The sequence below is a fragment of the Geospiza fortis genome, unplaced genomic scaffold, assembly GCF_000277835.1.
Source record: "Geospiza fortis unplaced genomic scaffold, GeoFor_1.0 scaffold125, whole genome shotgun sequence".
Classification (NCBI taxonomy): domain Eukaryota; kingdom Metazoa; phylum Chordata; class Aves; order Passeriformes; family Thraupidae; genus Geospiza; species Geospiza fortis.
Genome location: NW_005054479.1, coordinates 87,638 through 106,541, shown reverse-complemented (window position 1 = coordinate 106,541; position 18,904 = coordinate 87,638). Strand labels below are relative to the sequence as shown.

General features: G+C 41.8%; 1 protein-coding gene across 1 annotated transcript in view; it reads right to left on the bottom strand.

The window, feature by feature from the left end:
* Nucleotides 1-12,680, bottom strand: part of EIF2AK3 (eukaryotic translation initiation factor 2 alpha kinase 3) — a 36,150-nt gene extending 23,470 nt beyond the window's left edge. Inside the window, exon 1 of the mRNA XM_031063054.1 lies at nt 12,553-12,680. The gene's annotated coding sequence lies outside the window, so the exon portion shown is untranslated. The remainder of the gene's footprint in view (nt 1-12,552) is intronic.
* Nucleotides 12,681-18,904: the final 6,224 nt, after the last annotated feature.

Here is an 18,904-nt window from a genome sequence, read left to right as displayed (position 1 = left end):
CTTTGCATTAACAAATCCTCTGAATGGATCTGCACATGATCCATACACATGCAAGTAGTCTGAAAGCCCAGCCAGCATGAGATACTCTGCTCCAGGGGCTGGAGACCATTCCATGGTTTGTGAAGAATGGAGACAGTGCTGTAAACGGCCCAGGAATTGCTGCTGAGCAAGGAAGACTCTCTGTGGGCAAGCTCTGGGGACAGTCACCTTAAGTGCCCCCCCTGTCCCAAAGCTCTCACTCCAGGGCCCGAGTAGGAAATTTTCCCCCAGCAAACAACACAGACATTGGCCATTTCTAGGAACCACACCCGAATTTCCAACATGCATGAAGCTGACTCAGCAGCACACACCTGTATACTCCCAAAATATGGATCAAATCAGGTTATGGCTTTGAAAATTCCCTGACAGTGGCTCTCTGCCTGCTCGAGTGTTGACACCATGGTCCCCATAGACTGCAGAGGACAGCTGACACCATTGGGCAGCTCTGCTGATCACCTGTTTGTGCTCTCAACCTTGAGGGCATCCACAGGAGCAGCACGTCCTGGGTGACACTGGGAGGGAAAAGCTGAGAAAATCACAGCTGCTGTCTATGAACACATCAGCAAAGGGAGCAGGGGCAGCAGGAAGAGCTGCTGCAGTGAAGGACAATGCTAGAGTAGAAATGGATAAGGTTAATCTGACCCTAAGTGCAAGTGAGACGTCTGGGTTACTTACCATCACAAATGAGCTATTTCACTACAGAAACAGAACAGGGGGGAAAAAATCACCTTCTTTTAAGATGACTTTATTTATAAATGAATTACATGACACAGTGCTAACAAGAGGTAGCACCTGATTACCATGAAAGTCTTCTTTTAAAAAAACAGCTTTATTTGAAGAATGGGACAGGTATGCAAATGTGCCACTTGCAAGTGCCCACATACATGTGTAACAAAAGGCATTTGTGGCCACTTGTGGTGACATCCGTTTTCAAAAGAGCAGTTCAGCCAGAGGCTTCGGAAGGACATTAATAACAACAACTATCTGAATTATGCAGCTCATTCTCTAGTACATGAGAAGCAGAAAAGGGACTTTCCTTGAAAGTACTAGCAACTAGCATCGGCATGCAGCTCAGGTAAAGGAATGACATCACCCTGTATCTCAAAAGCATTACCTCATCTCCTAATCCAAGGAGTGAGTCACCCAGGCAGTCAGCTGCAAATCTCTTGGCACAGAAAATGTAGGTTACCACGATGCACTTACACATTCCTCTGATCTGTCAATGTAAATAGCTATTTGTTCAGCTTCACTGGTCAGCAATATGGCACATAATTGTTAAGTGGCTCGTCTTTCAGAAGTAACACTTAAAAAAAGCCCCCACATTAACTACGGAGCCCTAAACGAGCCGCTGCTCTTTTGCTCATTAAGAGTTTGCAGCCCAAGTTCTCCATTGGCTCTGCGAGGGGCTCTGCAGCCCTATCAGCGGCGCGGGCTGCGCAATCTCCAGGCCGACGGGTGAGGTAATGCAGTTTCTAAAAAGCCTCCACAAAAAAGCAAAAAGCCATAACGATCCGGAGTGGCACACGCTTCCAGGGAATTTGCTGTCTAGACTCTTTACTGGAAAGGAGGGCACCGTACGCCAGGTGCCACGGCAGGTTGGTCGGTGCAGGAAGCCGCTGATTTACAGCGGTGCGGAGAAGAGAAAAAGAAAGAAAAGGGAAAATTGTGTAAACAGAGATCAAAACAAGCTGAAGTACTAAAGCTTCCAGGAGCTGTTTAACAGCAAGCGTGACATTCTACCCCCTTCCTAATGCTCTTTATCGTCTGAAACAAAAATCAAGCCTGCTCACGTGCAGACACATCTGAGCCAAGTCTGGTGCCAAAACAGTCAATATTATTGTTTACAGATGGGCTGGGCTATCTACTAACTCCAAGGAAATAACCACGCACAAGTGAAATATTCTCCTTAAAATAGGATTTGATGTCTTTATGTTTTTCTAACACTTCTGCTTGTAGTTTTCAGATCTTACTGTTACTATAAGCTGCAAGAGCTTCATTCCAATTACTAATTAACGAAGATCAACCTACATGATCTTAAGTGATAAGGGTACCAGTTTTTTCCCCCTCTATGATTATCCCTACAATAAGATCACTGTAATAAACAGGATCAAAGCCAACATCAAGCATGGTCTTAAGAAAGCTACTTCTCACTGAGAACTATGTCTTTTAAGCCTCTTTAAAATTAATCTAGGCAACATATTAAAAGTCACATATGGCAGCTTTATTCTGAAGGGTAGAAACAAGAGTCTGCACAAAGAAATCTGGGAAAGTGAAAGCAAGCTGGTATGCTCCACATTAAAAAAACAAACAAATTAAAACCACAAACCTATAGACAGCAACACAGGTATTCTTACTGTAATTCTTTACAGATTTTTCAGGTGATATAGATATATATAGATATACATACACACACACAATTTTTGAGATGTCCCTAGTTTGGGCTGGTCTAGAACTGATTTATTGTCTGCTCTTTTTTGCTATGCATGTAGGAAGATTATCTGCAAAGAGACATGGGCTTATGACTTCCTTCCAATAGAAGAGGTGTTTTCTTCTCTTCACCTCAGATTTCAGGATGCTGATTCATCTGTTTTGCCTTCAGCTACCTGCAGAAATCCTGAAGCACAGGGCACTCTACGGATGACACTGTACTCTTACTAACAGGCAAACCCTAATCAAACAGCAGCACACAGGGATGAAGGGGCCAGCCAGAGTCTTCAAACTTCAGCAGGTCCATAACATCCCCACTTCCTTAAGAGAACAAAGACCCAGACACAAGCACAATCTTTTGAAAAGATTCCACTGCCTAAAGCACTGGTAAAAGAGCAAAGTATTCTTCAAAACATTGACTGTTCAACCAGCCAGGAAAAAGAAAACTGACTGCGAAAGGAAGTCCATGATTTAGATCAGTAAAACAACCTAAGACATGTTCAAAGGCAATGAGGAAGCTGAGGCAGGAAATACCAACAGGTTGTTGTTTGTCTGGAGAATTTTTCCTTCTTGTGAGTACCATTACTTCCGATCTCAGCATTACACTTGTTTATGAAGTGCATACCTGTCCTGACCACCTCCTGTGCCTGTTAAGCACTGAACATGCCCAAACCATCTCTGAGCTCAGGACTGTGAGAAAGGCTGCACCTGGACATCAGATAATCAGTATTTTATTGAGCTGTTTACAGCAGTGAGGTTAGGTGGCCTTCCTCCCCTGCAGAGCTGAGAGGCGGCACATCAGAGAATCCGTGGAAATAGGTTTCATCTCAGCTGGGCTGTGACAGCCTGAAAGAGCACACCAGGTCTGCACAGCAACAGTGAGCAGAGATGTTTCTCACAGCTCAGGCTGATTTTAAGCATCAGGCTGTACAGCTCACCCAGCAACAGTTCACAGCATCTATCAAGTGACAAAACCTTGCCCCTGACTCCTGCCTGCATTAAGCACCTTATGACAAAAGTTTATATCTATCACTGTCTTTCTTCTCCTTCCATCAGTCCCCACACTCCACAAACTGGTAGTTTCTCTTTCATTTTTCATGAATACATGGAAAAGAGTAATAAATTCAACCTTCATGGGCCTCTGTTTTCTGTATGATGAGTGTGTGAAGTGATGCTGTAACTCTGTGCCTGGCTGAGTACTAGAGAACTCATTTCAAAACTCCTTTCTTCTCTCTCTTCAAAGCAACACCTGCAACATCCTCCTGACAACCTTTATTAAAGACTAGAGCTGGTATCTCTGTCATGATTCTGCACTTCAGATCTTAAAATCTGATCAGGTGTAAGCACCAGGGTCCCAACAAAACTGTCTTTTACACAAACAGTATAAAAAGCAACAGATGACAGCAGCACAGCAGCTTGAGACTTATACTCTCCTTTCCGATGTCAGGGGCACGCTACCTTGTTCAGTTTGAGTTTGCCCTTAAAAGAATTATTCCTGTTCTGCCCTCCCTTGAAGGGCCATAAAGGAAATCTGAGGAACTTCAGTGTGCTAACTAGACTACCCCATCTTCAAAAGAGATCAGGAACCCAGTACTGTTTGCTGTGCAATCACACAGACCCTTCCTCTGAAGACAAGCAAACTGAAATACCACAGTTACTTTAATCACAGTCAAACAAGACTTGGGGTTTTGAGATACAGAGATGCCAGCCTGCTCTGCTGCCATGGTAACAGACTTTTAAAAACTGTTCTCCTTAATAATAATAAAAAAACCAACTGCACAGTGCTTTAAGAAAGACTTTATTTTGACATTATTCCATCCCCCTCTTTTACATGGCAAGTTTTATTAATAAGACTGCAAGTCTTCTGAAACTTAAGAGCAGTGCTTTCTGAGACACTGAGAAACTGGTGCTGCTGCTACTGAGCCCATCACTGAGCTCCTTGAAACTAACAGCACCTAAGGGAGTGGATTAGTACAAAAAACCATTACCCAAAGCCTTGCCTTTCCAGAAACAGGCCCTGCACAGTTCATCAACCACCAAAGCAGAACTGGTACTTGTATGTGGTTTGCAAGGCAAGGCTTTGGTGGTGGGGGCTACAGGGGTGGGAAGAACCCCACACTGGAGCAGGGGAAAAGTGTGAGGGGTCCTCCCCTAAGGAGGAGGAAGTGGCAGAGATAAGAGACAAGGTGTGATGAACTTACTGCAGCCTCATGCGCCATCCCCCTGCACCACTCTGGGGTGGAGGGAGAGAAAATCAGGGTGAAGTTAAGCCTGGGGAGAAGGGAGGGGTGAGAGAAGGTGTTCTTCAGGTTTGGTTTTATTGGTAATAAAACTGGTTTCCTGGAGTCAAGTCTGCTTTGTCCATGAGGGTGCCTGGTGAATGATCTCTCCCTGCCCTTATCTTGACCCATGAGCCTTTCCAACAGATTTTTCTCCCCCTTGTCCAGCTGAGGAGGGAAGTGACAGAGTGGCTTTGGTGAGCACCTGGCATCCATGCAGGAGCAATAGCAGAAGCTTCTTGTGGCACTTAAGGAGACCAGGATTCAAACTGATCTCTGCTGGACCCTGCATGTTTCTTTCCCTGGCCCTGCATGGAGAGGATGGTTTTGCAGAAAACGACACAGAGTCCATGTGAGAAACTAAGTCACAGAGGAACTCCTACAGGAAAAGAGCCCAATACACGAGAAGAAGAGAACATGGCAAATCACAGTCTCCTCTTTCAAGGATGCAAAGAAAGAGTACACGAAACATGCAGCGAGTCTGACAAAGATTAATAGTTACCTCCTTATGAAGCACAAAGTCCAGAAGAAATTAGGAAATGAGATGTCAGTGGCTGTGCTGCTAGAGGAATGATTTGCTAAACTGTCTAAATCGCTTAACCCTCAAAATGGGCCCTTCTCTATGTAGACAAAGATATAGCATGAAAGTTAAAAAAGGCTCTAGGGCAGAATAAATTACTTTTTTGTGTATTGGGCAGCTGAATTCCAACCATCTAAGTTATCCATTACCTGAAACTGATATTTGTCTAGGTACTAGAGTTGCTCCATTTTATTATCTGTAAACAGCAGAACTGTTAAACAACCAATACAAAACATGCAGTAGGCCATATGCAATTGAATTACAAGCTCTCTTCCTGCCCTTATCTAGACCCAGGAGGTGAAGGGTCCAGACCACAAGATTTGCAAGAAATGGCTGAGGGAGCTGTGGTTAGTTAGCCTGGAAAAAACCAGGAGGCTCAGGGAAGACCTTATTGCTCCCTACAACTCCCTGAATGGAAGTTTCAGCCAAGTGAGAGGAGTCAATCTCTTTTCTCAAGAAACAGCAATAGGACAAGGAATGGGCTCAAGTTCCATTAGGGAAGGTTTAGATTGGCTGTAAGGAAAACTGTTTTCACTGAAAGAATGGTCAAGCATTGGAACAGGCTGCCCAGGACAGTGGTGGAGTCACCATCCCTGGGGAGATGTAAAAGCCCTGTGGATGTGCCACTTAAGGATGTGGTTTAGTGGTGACTTCAGCATTGTAGGGTTAACATTTGGACTCTGTAATTCTGTAATCTTAAAGGAGTATCCCAACCTAAACCATTCTGTTATTCTACTATAAAGAATAAAAAACCAAAGACAATGGGGATGGGAAAAAGCCTTTCCAATATTGGAGCATTTTTACTATGGCTGTGAGCATGAGATGAAAGCTGGTCGTACACAGAGCACTCTGAGAAACTTTCCTGGCTTTGTTCAAGGCAGAGCATCACCTGAGGACTGCTCTGAGAGCTTTGGTATCACACAAGCCACAACATCCTGCTCTGTAGCTGCTCACGTGTCCCCTAAGGGAAGTTGTCATCCTCCATAGGGTCCTTAAAGCAGGGAAAGGACACGTGTCAGCACTTCCTCAGGGCTTGGTCGGTGTTAACTCCAAGTGTCAGCAAGGCAGCCACCAAGCTGCAGCTACAGTTAGGCTTTTGGGCTTTTTAATTGAACAGGACACCAAACTAAGAGGATTGAAGATGTGCAGTTTGGATAAATACATAACATCACTTGCCTAAGCAACAGCCCTGCTTCTGATAATGGTATGATGCTGCATCACACTGACCACCAGCTCACCTCAGGCAGCTGTCAGCAATTCCCCTTTTCCTCAGGTTTACCATTCCCTACTAAAAAAAGTTGGTTGTGTTTCCTATAAAAGCACAGCTTCCAGCTATCAGGGTACTTTAAAACAAGTCTTTTGCAGATGACTTTTTGTCCACTAAACAACATTAGAAGTTTATTTTCAGGAAAAGTGTAAATTATGTTTTAGTTTCATCAAGAAAGCAACAAAAATCTCTACTCAGAAATCCACAGGTGTCTCTAGTGAAGTTTCCCAAGCCTGTCACATCTTCATCCACACGTGTGTGTGTTTCCAGCAACAGAACTGAAAAGAACCACTTGTGCCATCAGGAATGCTAATACATCCATGCAGTTAAAGAGAAGTCACATCCATTCCTTCCTGCAAACACAGGCTCCACTCCCCTTGATGGCTCTAAGCCTTCTCTGCCTCAATTGCAATTAGAATTTATCTTCCTTTGAAGTACAATTCTGGACACTCACTTCTTATTCATTATGAGCTTTTCCAGGACCATTTAAGACACTAATCTGTCTCTCTCTACCCGCAGGCAACATGGAATCACATTTCCTTCCCCTGCAGTGCAATGGAGATGGCAGCTGATTCCCTGTCACGGGATATCTTAGTGCACAGTTTTCTCAGTTTTAAACTGGTTACCTCCAGCCTCCAACAACAAAACGACTGTTATCAATCCCCACATCTTGTATTTCATTTAGCACAGTTTAATTTCATGTCTGTTATAGAAAACCTGTATGACTGAGAGCCAGCTGATGTGCCAGTCTTTCTCTGCAGGAATGACACCTCCAACTATCTAAGCATCTGGTGGTTCTACACGTCTCAGTGGTACACAAAAATAAAGGTCACTACAGGACACTAGAATACTCTTCCAGACAACAAAAATTATACCAGTTTACCTACAAGGAAATGCATTTTCCCCAGTTTAGTCACCTCAATAACCAGACCACTGATTTACACTCTGCCTGCTGGAGAAGAGTGGCAATTCAGTGCTTTACATCTGCTCAGAATGTGTTACAGCCAGAAAGTAATTTTACAGCACAAATATATATTTAAAAATTTTTGTTATTTCTGGAGCAAAACTGTCCTTTAAAAACCTTTTGTACCCACTCAAACACCTCAAAGAACCAACTTGCTACTCTGGTATATCAAACTGACTCTCCTGTGAGCTGCCTGGATGGTGCATGGAGACTATTGCAAGTGATAAGCAGGAAATATTGCTTCTGTTGCTGGTGTGTCCCATTCCAGATGTTTTAAGATGCACCCAAGATTAAGAGTTAAAATTACTAACAGTGAACTAGACAGAGGCATTCATTTTTAAGCAGAATTCAGAACAAAGACATTTTCTCAGAATGTCTGTGTAGTTTGAAAAGCATCTCCTTTTTGTTTGGCCAGTGAATGTTAGCAGAGTCAGAACAATTTTATGCAGGATTAATATAAATTCCTAATATTCATCACTGCATTTAACAGCTGCTATAATAACCTCTTCAGTGAAAACACTCAAGTGTCTGACAGTCTTAAGTGTTCCCCACCCATATCCAAGACAAACACTATCAGCTTTTCCTTGGATGGTATTTACAGACAGTGACTCAACTGCAAAATAACTATAATAGAAAGCCATGAGCCAAACAAACACATAAGTTTTATTCAAACTAATAAAATACTGCTGTAAGTGCTTGGTGAAACTTTCCTAATTCTTTCAAAGACACTGTTCAATTATTTACTCTCCCTGAACCTCTGGGAGGGCATATAACAGAATTCACAATTCAAGCCCCTCAAAGGGCATTTTGACCTCTTGCCTTGCCCTGACCCATTTCAATGTCGATTTTGCATTTTCTTCTATTCCAGAGTGTAAGAGGTCAAAGGATGGGAATTGCTGAGTTTCCTCTTGTGCTCCCCAAAGCAACCCAAGACAGATCCAGGCTCTTCTCTGCCTTGTCTGGGCACAGAGGATGCCTTATCCAAAGTGCAGCAATGTGCAGGCAAGTCAGTGCTCAGAGTCCCAGATGTCTGGACACTTCACACCAGAATTCTGTATTTCTTTTGGAAAACCAAAGCACTGAAAATTGAGAAGGGCTAATGATGCAGATAAAGGGAGGGAAAAAGAAAGAAGATATACTCATACTGTACATTAAATGCAGTCACTAGTGGAGTTTTGTGAGATTCCAAAATCCTTTTCCAACCCACTGCTCTAAGCAAAAAAGAAACAATCTGCTCAAAGTCTCTATGGGTTCACTTCATCAACAATGCAGTGAGTTTTCAGATGACTTCAGTATAAAACTTCCTCACCTCTTCAGATTTCTCTGGAGAAAAACCCATAATACTAGGCTATTCCATAAAAATATGCCACTTCTATGTAAAAAAAAAGATGACACAGATGTCTTAAGTTTGTAGAAAAGTTGATTGTATGTGGCTGTCACAATAAAAAGATATATTTATGTTTGTATATCTCTATATACATGCATACACATAATGAAATACAAAGGTCATGAGAGTCTTTATTGGAATAAGGATGTTGACAGATTTGGTGACATGGCATAATCAAATTATTCCATTTTTCCAGGATACAGTGGTATGTTTACTCTCCTATAAATGTCAGCCTTGTGAGCTGAAACTGATTTTGTCCCATGATCTTCAATGCCTCCAATAAGGAAATAAGATGCTTACTTAGGGATTAGTCTGTAACAGCCCAAGCCTACCAGATACTTGATTATTGAGTCCATCCCAGTGTAGCCTCTGCCCAGAGCACTGAAACAACTCTGATTGGTGCTCATTAAGTAATTTAGTATAAAGCTTGCAGGTAAAAGAATTAATCATCCTCATCAACAAACTATGTGCTATGAACCTTTCCCACTGCTTCTGAAGCAGTTCTCTCTTTCACTATAATTAACCATCATTATTTCAACATGCTGCTTCTCCCCAAAGTATTCTTTTCTAAGTATGGACAGTGTATTAATTACAAACCCAAATCTTAAAGAGCAAAGTGTTTTTATTAAAATTAAGCTCCCTTTTAGAAAACTTGTGATTCAATGACTTTACTGTGAATTTCATCAGGCAATCTTTGCGTGCAGCTAACAGGAAAACTTGGACTTGTAACCAGGCTTTTATAGAGAAAGGTTTTCCATTTTAAAACAATGGATAGGGAAACAGTTTTTAAATTCTCACACACAAGCCTGAACTGCAGAGTCAACTTTTCAGCATTGGCACCCTGACCACGATTTGTTTATGTTGGAGCTTAGAGCCAAGGAAAGAATTTTAGCATTTTAGTTACCCAGACACACAATTAATACTTCAGCAGCCTTTCCTTTCTAATTGATCTGGTTCATATGACAAATGATGAACATCTCACTTGTCAGTGTCTTAAGCAGTAGTTTCAAGATCTGAAGTGTTTGACAGAGCTGCTGGAACATTTGAAATTTCACTGCCTCACTTTCCTAATTAACACAAGAGCTCCAGACAGCCAGGTTGACATTTTACAGTTAGGTAAAGGAAGTTAACTACAGTTCAGTTAAACACCGAAAGTTTGAAGATCTAAGGTCTATTCTTAAAAGGCACTTGGGAATTAAATTCATGCTTTTGCACCAGGACTTGGAACTACAGTTCATTGTAGTCACACTTGAGATAGTTAAAAAAACCCTCATCAAAACAATTAAGAGCCAGCAGCACACTTTCCTTGCTCGGAAAGAACGCAAATCTTTGTCTCTGCAAGTGTAACACAAAGTTTCTCATCTGCCATTTCTTGCAAGAAGATGTAATTTAACAGCTTACATAATGTTACTCCTTTATGATGAATTCTGTGGTTGCTAGCACAAAAACCTTTGTTACTTCAAAAATGCTGGAAGAGGAAGGAAAAGTCTCAAGACTCAGTTTGAGAGAATAAAACTCAAGAGGTGACATGCCCACATCAGTTTTTTGACCCAAACCAGAATTTTCCCAGCAATTTTAATGAGGTGAATTACTGACTTAAGTAAGTATCTAGATTCACAGCATGAAGTCTTTCAGCTGATTACTGACAGCAGATTAAATATTTAAATATTTAAATGCAGTTTATTCCGAGTATTCATCACTTTTCATCATGTTTCTTGTTAAATTCTGTCTTAACAGCATTTGTTTACATGACAGTAAGAAGTCTAAAAAGGCCCATATTTGTAACACTCAACAGCTTCTGAAAGGCCAAAATGACCTTTTCCTTCCAAAATTAGTTATCTCATAGGCTCTGCATCTTAACTGCCAAAATCCCTCAGTGTCTTTGGCCACAGCTGTAGAAATGAAACTATTTGAAAGCCCATCTGAAAGTCCAACTTCCTCTATCCATTACAAATGCTCTTTAAAAATGTATTTTTATGACTGCCACAACGTATTGACTTGTAATCACACAAGGGAATTAAATACCACATGGACAAACTACATTTTTTTGTTGTCTAAACCCCAACCTTTCACTTCTACAGTCATACCATACTGGAAAAACATCAAAACCCTGGACAGACAGTTGAGTGACAGAATCTATATTTGCAAAAACACTTCTATCATTAGAAATGCTTGCACTCCCAAAATCTTTAAAAACCTGGGCTTGTGACTTAACTCGTAGTGAAAAAACAAAGTTTATATTTGCACAGATTTTAAATGTGTGCTTTTCATAACCACTGGTTCTGTTTTCATGTGGTCATCAGAAACTATTTGCAGCAACAGGTAACAGACCAGTATTTTATGAATCTACTGCTGAGAACATTTGTGAAGGATCACAAAATCACTGACATCTTCGACCTCACAGAGCTCTTTACAGTTCTCCTGTATTATTTTCAATTCTCTTAAACAATTCAATGCTCTTAAACATATTCTGGGGGGAAAGTTCTTCTTTTCTGCAGTGTTTTTTCTAAACCACAAAAATACACCTGAACAAATCTCACAAAGCTGCATCCATAAATAAAATTCTCTCTCAGAAACAAAGGAATGTGAGTAAACATTCATATTACTTCTGCAACCCGACATACTCATCAGCAGCTCTCACAATACCACAGCAACAGTCCACATCTTTGCTTTGCCTTCTTTACACCAAAACAGAGTTCACGGCCACAGATAGCAACAAAGAACCACAAGCAGGAAAGTCAGGCAGTGTGAATAATCCTGAACTCAACTTTCATTCTCTGATGCTCATTGTGCAAAGGATGATACAGGACTGGTCATCAAACCCAACCATCCCTGACAGGGAGGGACTGTGTACTTCTGTGGTGTGTTATCATCCCAAATTACCTCTTTGTTGGGGTTTTTGTTCCTCCTAATTCTAGGGGAGAATGAATCAGAGATCTTCCCAGTGCAGGAAGAGGAAAAAAAAGAAAAAAACTTCCTTCTAATTTTTAGCCTAGTTTATTGAAACTGATAGTGGCCAATAGCACCAAACAAGAAACTGAACTCTAGATTTTCTTCTTACAGTTCATCTGCAAGAAGTGATGCAACCCTCTAGCACTCAGTACTTCAGGGTGACCTTCAGCACTCTGTTTAATTGCTAACACATTCTATTTCACAGGCAGCCTGCTTATCTAGTATAAAACACCCAAAACAATCCTTTGTTCATTTATTAAGTCACAAGGACTTTTGCTTTTCTTGAGGGAAAAAAAAAGCCAGTGGTTGCCAAGACATAGTCTAGTAATACAAGGCAGATGATCCTTTCATTTGCTTGAAAATAGAAGTAACTTGTTTTCCATCAGCAATTACACACAATTCCCCAACTCAGTTACATCATCTAGTTTGATAGTTATCAAATACATCAATCCCAAGGCTGAAATGCTGACACACTCCAGTTTGAAATGGCAACATGATGTAAGCGCTCAAAAAAAAAGTTTGAGAATAGTACTGACAAAGTTTTGTAAGTGTTTGTTCCATTATTTAACATCTACCAAACAGGGAGGAAGCTGCATTCCTTTTATTACAGACAACTCCAGTTTTAAATATTTAGTCAGGAAAGAAACTAAGCCTTACCTCTGGTTTACTGAGGCTGGATGACACAAGAGAACCTGATCCCACATCCAGATCCCACTGTTTTCTCCCACTGTTTTCTGGATCCAGTGCAGCAATCCGTCCATCCAAAGTGCTGATAATTACTAGAGATCTGCAAGGTGGAAACATTCACAGTCAGAACTGCAGCAGGGTGGACTTCCCCTATTAGCTGCCTTTTATGCTTAGGAAAATCCAACTCCAACCCTTAAGTTAAGTCTCTATATTCTGCAGAAAAGCAATTCAACTGGGTAGTCTACCCAGACCAACAACAGAGTAGAAGAGCTGAAGTCTCTGGCTGGATGTCATGCACTGATTTCCATGTTGTAAGACACTTTCAGAGTTCAGATTCAGGGGCGGCCAGTTGACTTTTTGCTCCTGCATGCAGATGTTACCACTAAAAGACTGAATGAGATCATCTTTTTGGAGATATTTCTACAAACAGTATGGATCTCGCTTCTTCCAGTCCCTTCCAAACTGAGCTTTAATACACCCTTTCAAAGCAACCTAAACCCAAAACTATTAATCCAACCAACCAGGATGTAAGAAATATTAAGTTGCAACTAAGTTTTCAATAATTTTGGATTAAATATCAAATTTTTAGGACATTTTGTAAGTCTCTGAATAAAAAAGTCCCTCCAAAGGCACACACAGGGCACTACAAAAAACTTCCAACACCTGCAGACCATGAAGAAACGAAACTGGGTTTTGCAGCTTGGGCTTTAAGTAGCCTGATGTCTGGGATACAGGGCCCTGACAGGCTGGCTGCTGATTTCTACAGTGCCTGAAGCTCCTCAGTTTCAGTAAATCTTGTTTCTTACAGAGCTGTACAATTAGAATAAGCATTTCTGGTTGGGCTAGAGCTCCAGCATTGAAATAAACAAACAAACAAAATAAACAAGAGAGACATCAGAGACAAAGCACTGACAAGGCATTTCTGAAGGGCTTTTTTTTTCCCTTGAAGATTGTTTCTCTCTGACCTGAAAAAGCTGAGATTGTGTTGTCAGTTTGGCTTGCAGCAGCTCACCAGTCTTCAAAGGCAGAGGGAGTAGAACTTGATCACTTTACAGGCTGCCTGCACTGAGGGGGGCTGGATCCAGTGACCCAGAAGGACCTTTATAGTCACTGATTCAATGAGAATAAGAAACTGTGCAAATAAAGTGATGGGGAGATTAACCAGTTTCAGGTGAGGGTGAAAGGGCAGGGAGCTGGTAGTGCACACACAGACATGTACATTAATCTTTACTTTAAACAATAAGGGACAATAAATTATTATGTAGAGCTCTGGCCAAATATATTCACTTGTTCAAAGTTAATGGTGTAGTAAGACGGAATTTAGGGAAGAAATGATGGGGGTTATTAGTTTGCTTTAAGGAAGGAAAAACTGAAATCATGATCTAAAAACATGTTCAGGGAGAGTGGCTCATGACATCACCTCCAACAAAGGTCATGTAAAACATGGCTGTTTTACATGTTAAAGTAACCCACACAATTTATTGGATTTTTATAATGCTTATAGCACTACACTACTAATAAAGAGATCTTTAACCTGTTCCAAAAATGCCATATCAGCTCCTACTTCTGAAGGTGGCCAAGCATCACATTCCTCAAAAAGCTAAGTTTAAGAAACTGTTAGAAAAATACCAATTGTGCAAATATTTGCACAGTAGAAGACATAAGTTTTTATAAGCTGATTACAAACACTTTTCCCAACTGCATAGAAACGTAGACTGGGTTAATAATAAACCAGATTGCAGGAGATTGACTATTTTCAAGTACTGTAAACAAGTGCTCACACACCAAAGGCCTTGGACACATATTTAACACAATCTGTTTGCTTTATGGTAAAACAATTTATCTGAAACCCTCTAGCATTGCATAAGAAAATATTATTCCAAGTGGGTCTACTTAAATTTTATGTTGATCCTCCTGACAACTAGGTTATAAAAAGAGGTAGAAATGCAGCTAGAATGAAGGGAATTTTGGCAGCCATACTGCAGAGAAGACAAATCCTAAAATCACACTGTGAAATGTTTTCTTCCTGTGTGCTCCCATTGTTTTCCTTTATCTAATTCTTCCTCTTTGACTTCTCCCTCAAGTAACAAGTGCTTCATGCCTTTGTATCTCACATTTCTGTATTATCTTCCCCCACCAGATGCAAACCTAGCCTTCCCTAGGAGTTACCTCACTATTTAAGGCTCTCCAGCACCACTGAAGACAAAGACAGTGGTTTTGGAATCTGTACCTGCACCCTGACCTCCAGCCACCCAAAGGGTGCTGTAACCACACTTCAGTTTTAAGTTTAGTTGATTAGGAAAGAGGAGGGGAGCGTGGGGAACCTTTGTGCCAGCAGCACACACTTGGAGGAGCTGGTTTAACCACCCACTTCTGCACAGTGTAAAAATCCTGGCTTTTCTTGGGTACAGTGGCACTCAGGGTTAGTCCCCATCTGGAGAATGGACTTTGTTTCACCTACTGAGCACACACTGTCATGAGACAGAGGAACAGCACCAGCCCAGCTATATCTAAATCTTAGGTGTGGCTACCTTTAGAACTGGAACTAGGTTTAAGAAAAACATCCATTTCTCTCTGCTTTTTAAATAACTGATTCATTTTCAACTAAATAGCCACATTTCTGGTTCCAGCTTCATCTTGCTCTTCAGCAATACCACATACCAGGAAAAAAGAGCTAAAACTCCTCACTCTTCTGATAAAATCCTTCATTCCTTACTCTATTTGTCTGAATTAAAATCTCAATACCTGTTTTCCTCTTCTCTGATGGACTCCAGTAAGTTAAAACCCCATCCCTGAACTCGGTGCAAGAGCTGAAATTTGTGCCCAACACTCTCTCTAGTGTCACACTTTCTCACTGTCAGATTTTCCCTTCCCTTTCTCTGTGAGATTCCAGTGCTTGCAGCTTTGTGTACTGGGAGCATGAAGTGGTGACAAGAGATCTTTCTGTTGCTCAGGTAGTCTAGTCAAGCACTAAATTAACACATTATGATAAAAGCAATTTAGGCATCTACTTCAAGAAAATATTTCAGAGCTTAAAAACAGGCAGGTGACTTGCTTTTTGTCACCCCACAGTGCCACTGTGGGCTTACTGCAGTGTATTATGGCAATTCCTACATCAAAATCTTAGAAACATAAAAAGAAAGCAGCCACAGTTCCAGAACAGAGTCCTTTCAGCCACCTGTTTGCCAGCCTTTGCTGGCTCAAGACATCAGGGCTGCAATTCCTGTAATTCCATTACATCAAACTGAAAAAGGGTATTTTTGATGTGTCTTTGGGCCAACTGATTGACAAACGGAAAGCAAAAGGAATTCCTCACTCAGTTTCTATTTTGGTTAGGCCTGATAAACTCTTTTATTCTCTGAAAAACAGCACCTTATTGCTGGCTTTATTTACATCACTTCCTGACTGGGGTAAAGCTGAAAGACTGCCTTGACCAAAGATGCCATCTTCCAGGAACACACAGGTTTTCTGAGAACACTACCAAACCAGGTTCTCTTCTGAGAAGGGAAAACTCAAAATATTACCCAGCTTGAAGTCAAAAATCACAGCTTTAACACAAAGGAAGTGAGGAGGATAGAGACAAACAGCATCAAGTCTGTGTCAATACTTGTTGACATTAAATGACAGACCATACCAGGGAGTGAATCACATCACAGGGATAAAAAAGACAGGAAAAAAACAAACCTATGACCAATACCACAAAATTATATTTCAATATTCTCCACAAGCCTGGACCAGAACAAAAAAGATACAAAAAGATATTACTCAAAATGAGGCAGTCACTTAAATCCTGGGATCCTTCACCTGAAAAATTAACATCAGTAAAATGAAGACCTGCACTTCTCCTTGCCTTGAGCTGCTGGTCCAAAATGTATTGTGCTGGAGGAGAAGAAAATCCCTTCTGGGCCCTTACAGATGGCCAACAGCAGGACTAAAGCAAGGGGCCAGTTCGTGCAGCATACAGAGATATCAGAAATCAGAGCAGCTGGCAGAGAACAAGCTAATGCTGTGTAGTGAGATTTTATTTGCAGTTTGTCACTATGAAAGCACATCTGGACACATTTCCCTGACCCCAACCATCTAAAAACAGCCTCTGTGGCTGAATGAAAATGTTTTCTTACCAGTTCCTATCCTCTTTTGCTCACAGACAGGAACTTGTTATTCCAGGGCAGTGATAATGTCCCCCCTTTAAATTATGCAAAATATCTACTGCAAACTTCCACATACACTGACAAAAGGCCAGTCCTGGGCCTTGAAACCTTTGTTAGTGCCCACAGTGATCACAGCCCACTTTGGGAGGTCAGGAGGCCTGAGCACAGCACAGCTCTACCTTAAAGAAGTGAAGGTATGATTTACCCACAAACAAAAGGGCTAAGATAGCAAGGGGAGTTGCAAACAGGACAGAAGAGGAACAATTCTTTAGTTCACCCACACCCTTTCACTGCACCAAACTTTGCATTTATTCAAGTAAGTTGTTTTTGTTAGAAAAACAAAGCAGAACTCATCGTCATCATGGAACATTTACCACTGTTCCTGTTTCAGTTTAGAAGAATCATCAAACCCTCAAAAGTCCATTGGGACATTGCAAACATGGCTGTTTGTTAAACTTGCACTCTAAGCAGCTATTCCAACAGCAAACCCTGCATGTCTGTATGTAAAGAGTACAGTAAATCACTAATCCTCCTGTTTTCTTTTAGGAAAACAAAAGAAATCTTCAAACCAAGATGATTATATTCATTTGCCTACAGCAAAGACAGTTGCGGTTTTGGTTTTCTCTTTTTTTTTTCCAGATTATATTGACCTCTATATTGCCTGTGTATTGCAGAAGAACAATTAGCTGAGATGAGTGGAAATCTCAGATTAAAAAATAAATGCACACAAACACTATGGTCAGGCAGCCATTCTATTTTTATTTGATGACAGCAAATCTGTTCCTACATGCCAATCAATTACAGAGCAGCTACATTTAATCTCAGGCTTAATTTACTACATTGAACATCTTTAGTGTATTCTACTTAGCTCTGGAAGACAAGCAGAAAATATATTTTTAAAATTCTCCTAGGCTAAACAAACAAAGGTCCTATCAAAAACTGAATACAGCAGAATTGCAATAAACCAGGTGGTATTTTGATCACCTGATAAACAAAAGAATGATCCTGTTGCTAACTGGTGAGACTGTCCTCCAAGAAAACAGGGTGCCAAGTTATCAGCCGGTTTCTTGTTTTAAGTGAATGCTTGGGCATACTAAAAACAAGCTTTGGGCTATTCATTTTGATGTTTTCAAATACAGCAGGCATTTAGTCATGCTGTTCTTCCTTTAAACTCTGGCTGTGGCTTGTCATCTCTTCGTTAACAGCCAATTCAGAAACAGACCGGAATCAGCTCACTAACGTTTCTGCACTCGAGTCATTCATCTAAGTCTTCCTTTTGCCGGAGCTTCTTGCCACACGAAGCTATTAAGAATTTTATTTCCCTTTCTTATATTCTGAAACTTGTTCATCAATTTGCCTAGCATGTTTGGCTTCCCCTCAGGCACACCCCAGTGGCTGCGCTGAACAGACAATTAAGTACTCAGGGGGAACTGCATTCTCTTTAAAACAAAACGATGACAGAAAAGGACAGCGTGCTCTGAACAACTGTGAGCTGCGGGCATTGGGAAGAGTTTAGACTCCAGATGCTTTAGGGTCTCCTTACCGCAGGCACACAACTGGGAGCAAGGCAAGGAACGGATCGAGACGTGGTAACAACCAGGGTAAGCAGACGGGCCAGATGTCACATATGCCGTGACATCCGGCAGCTTGTTTGTCTAAGAACTAAGACACCCTTTCTCCTTGCTAACCACGGCGTAAAGAACAAGCACCTCAGCGCTGGTGAGGTCCCGGAGTTCCTTTTCCTCATTGTCGCTGCCTGCCCCTCGGTCCAGCCTGTCCATCCCGGTAGCGCTCCTCCAGCCCCAGCACGGGACTCATCCCTTCCACCCCTTCTCCCTGCACCTGTCCTCCGGTCCTGGGACACTCCCCTGCGTGTCCCACAGTCCAGCTCCACGCACCAGCCTGCGATACCCGTATTTCACCGCTTTCCCAAGCACCATTCCACCCACGATAACCCCACAGCGCAATTCTCCCTCCTCCCCTCTTCCCGCTCCAACACTCCCGACCCATCCCAGCACTATTCCCGTCCAAGGCCACTCCTGCACGGGCCCTGCCCCACACACGACCCCCGGGACGCTGCAGCCCTTTCCCCATGCACTGCCCCCTCCCCAACACCCCGAGCAGCTGATTCCTAGCCCAGACACAATCGTGTTCCCCCTGGCCACGGCACC